The sequence below is a fragment of the Pinus tabuliformis genome, chromosome 2_1 (genome assembly GCF_031772625.1).
Source record: "Pinus tabuliformis cultivar Carrire ecotype Pingquan chromosome 2_1, CPIR1, whole genome shotgun sequence".
Lineage (NCBI taxonomy): Eukaryota > Viridiplantae > Streptophyta > Pinopsida > Pinales > Pinaceae > Pinus > Pinus tabuliformis.
Genome location: NC_142299.1, coordinates 405,369,146 through 405,372,290, shown reverse-complemented (window position 1 = coordinate 405,372,290; position 3,145 = coordinate 405,369,146). Strand labels below are relative to the sequence as shown.

Genomic DNA, 3,145 nt, shown 5'->3' with positions numbered 1-3,145 from the left:
GAAGTCTATTTGGATTATTTCAAACCTCTCAATCTGATTTGACTATGGTTTTGGATTATTTGAATAACCAACAAAACAATAATAATTAAATATTGTGGTTAAGCCATTCAATTCTCAACTTTTTGGTTAGGCCCATACAATCACTAACATTTACAATTAAATTGAAAATAACATTTATCAACACGGAATAAACTTTTCCAATAATAATTAAATATTGTGATTAAGACTTTTGGTTATGCCATTCAATGACTCAAATTTACACTTCATTAAACATTTTGTTTAAACCCCTACCATCACTCACATTTACAATTAGAATTAATAATCGCAATATGAACGTCGAATCAAATCAAATTCTTTTTCAACGGAATCTAATCCTTTTTTAAATCTTCTTCAAATAGGTGAACGGTCCAAAAGCTTTTCTTTTTTCAAATTAATTAATTACTATTATCCCAGCCAATCAGTAGATATTGTATTGGGTTTCTAGTTAAATCAGTTTGGTTCGACCAAAAATCTAATGTAATATTTATATCGTTTAATATTTAAAAGTTTATAGTGCATTGGGTTTTTTTCTAAAATCAATTTAGATTAACAAAAAAATCTAATCTATAGTTTAATATTTAAAAATAATTTAACTTATCCATGTTCAGTTTGATTAATTATGAAATTGAAAATATTATTGCTCAATATTTTAGAAATTGTATTATGTATTTAAAGTAGTGATAATTGCCTATCGGTAATTGTATTATGTATTTAAAGTAGTGATACATGCCTATCAGTACTCACACTAGTCAATAGTTATAAGCACGCATTTATGGCAAATCACATGGTATTCCAATATTACAATCTTTTTTTTCCTTAAAATGGTGCTTGAAAATTTAATTTAATCAGTAATGTGGGTTTTAAATGATAGTAGTCATGTGGATTTCCTACAAATTCATATATTTAATGTTTTTAAATTTCTGCACAGATTTATTAATATTAATGTTGGGGTTGTTTTTTTCCAATAAGGTAACAATTATTAAAGAGCAAAAGAGTAGCGCCGGGAAAAAATTATGGAGTTCAGGTAGCATAAATTACAAATTTCTCTAGTTGAGCAGTCATAGCATGCAAAAAAAGGACCAGGATATCAAGGTGGAGGTATTATCCCATGTAAAAAATAGTTGGAATTTGGGTAATTTTTTTTTTTTAAATCTTGCACTAGCTGTATTTGAACCATATTTTTGTAACCAATCTAACATATATCAATACGAATATTGCAAGTGAAAATTTTGTTTTATTACTTATCCGTATTATCGTACTCCTGGATCAAAGCTGACATAGGACTGTACAAACATTTATGTGATTAGGTACATTCGTAAATTCATTATCTGCTCTCTAATTTTGGGTTGGGTGTGAATACTTATTGCTGGTTTATAGTTTAATATTATCGTGGGTTAGATTATTTGTTTCCGCGCCACGCGGCTCTCAACTGTCCCACCACAGTACGTGCTCATGCGTTCAGCTACATAGTTTCTCGTTTGTTCCTTTGCTTTGGTTTTGGATATTCTGCCCGGTCATTAATCTCCCCTACTCCGCCCTGTATGTGGCACAGGCAAGCGATCCTACTGCGTCTGCTCAACTCGAGACTCCCGCTGCATCAACGGTGTAGAGCTCATTCCTTCATCCTATGGTTGGATAGCATCTGGGTTTTCTCACTTTTCTGGTTTGCGAAGAGGATGGTCTCATTCCTCTGTATCCACTCCCAAAGTCTACTCTGCTTCACTACTCCTCCTGCAAACATTGTGAGCCCGTCGAACCAGAGTTATGTTGCTGCGAGAGAACGTAGATTCACCTCCAGGCAAGTTTTCATCGGGTGGATTTTCGTTTACTAAGCTCTCTCTCTGTTTAATTTTTATTTGCAGTCGATGGTTAAATCAAATCTCCGTTGTCATGCTTTTAATCAGCTTGTGGTTGATTTTTGTTGCAGGAACCTCATCTCTCGGCTCGGGATGGAGAGATGCAGCTCAGGTATGTAACACTGGGAATCTCCGGGTAAGATTTACCTCCGGAACGGTGTTTTTCCCAATGGAAAATACCATCTCTGGGCTACTTGGTCGTCGTCTCGGCTCTTAAAGTTCTTATTTTCTTCCTGTTGACAGATAGAATAGTCACTGCTTGGTGGTAGGTTTTAGTCTTAATTTTCTCGCAATATTCCTACTCTGTTATGAGATATCTGTGCGTATTTTCCTCATTATGAATGAGGGTTTTGCTACTGCTTGTGAGCTTTGTGAAAGTTGGCTGCACCGACGTAGTTTATTCTTTTTTAATTGTTGTGTAATATTAATGGAAATTACATTTCCTGATCTCGTAGCTAGATTAATGTAAAGGACTTATTGACTTCCAGGTTGTATGCCCATGTCTAAATTATCATTTTCGTTTGTTTCTTTTTCCTATTATGTAATGAGTTTATCGACCTCTCGGGTTTTATGCCGGGGTCTGGATAATCGATTATCATTTCCGGTTTTGTGTACAATACTTATGAGGTTCATGAATTTAAAGGAAATATCGAATATGTTTTTATGAGCTTTGTTCGCAATGAGGTTCCTCGAACCCTCACGCCAATTGCCCTAATGGTTTCAATACCAAACAACCTTGGCAGGCTTTCAGTGGTAATTCTACTAAGCGGTTGATTTATGTTCATTTTGTTTGTTACCGTGTCAATTTGCTTGGTTGCTCTCTTAGCGTGGTTCAAATGAATATTTCCTCCCTTAAGATTTATTGTTATTAGGCTCATTTATGAGTTTATGGTTAAGGGGGTTTCCTAGTAGGGTTTCAGGAAGACCAGGCGACATTCCAGAACGGTAAAAGTATGACCATGCTTGGAAAATCTGACTGTGTCAACATTTAGATTTCCATGCCTAAACCCTAGCTTCAACGACCCTATCCTTTGGTTGAAATTTTACACAGATTTTTAATTCTTTTCTTTCCTTTTTGAGGCATATTCTTAGTGCAAAAAAAAAAAACAATGTTGTATGCCATCATTATTCATCTTGTCTCTGCTAAATTTTTTTAAAGGAAATGTCTGTATAGTTTATGTTTTAAATGGTATTTCCACGATAGTCCTTACCGGTACTAATAAAGTTAAAAAGGATTCCATTTCTGCAAA

The 3,145-nt window shown here is 34.4% G+C and overlaps 1 long non-coding RNA gene across 1 annotated transcript; it reads left to right on the top strand.

The window, feature by feature from the left end:
• The first annotated feature begins 1,428 nt into the window (after nucleotides 1-1,428).
• On the top strand, nucleotides 1,429-2,530 carry LOC149200600 (uncharacterized). The gene is made up of 2 exons (XR_016253375.1): nucleotides 1,429-1,837; nucleotides 1,967-2,530. It is a non-coding gene; the product is annotated as an uncharacterized LOC149200600 (long non-coding RNA).
• Nucleotides 2,531-3,145: the final 615 nt, after the last annotated feature.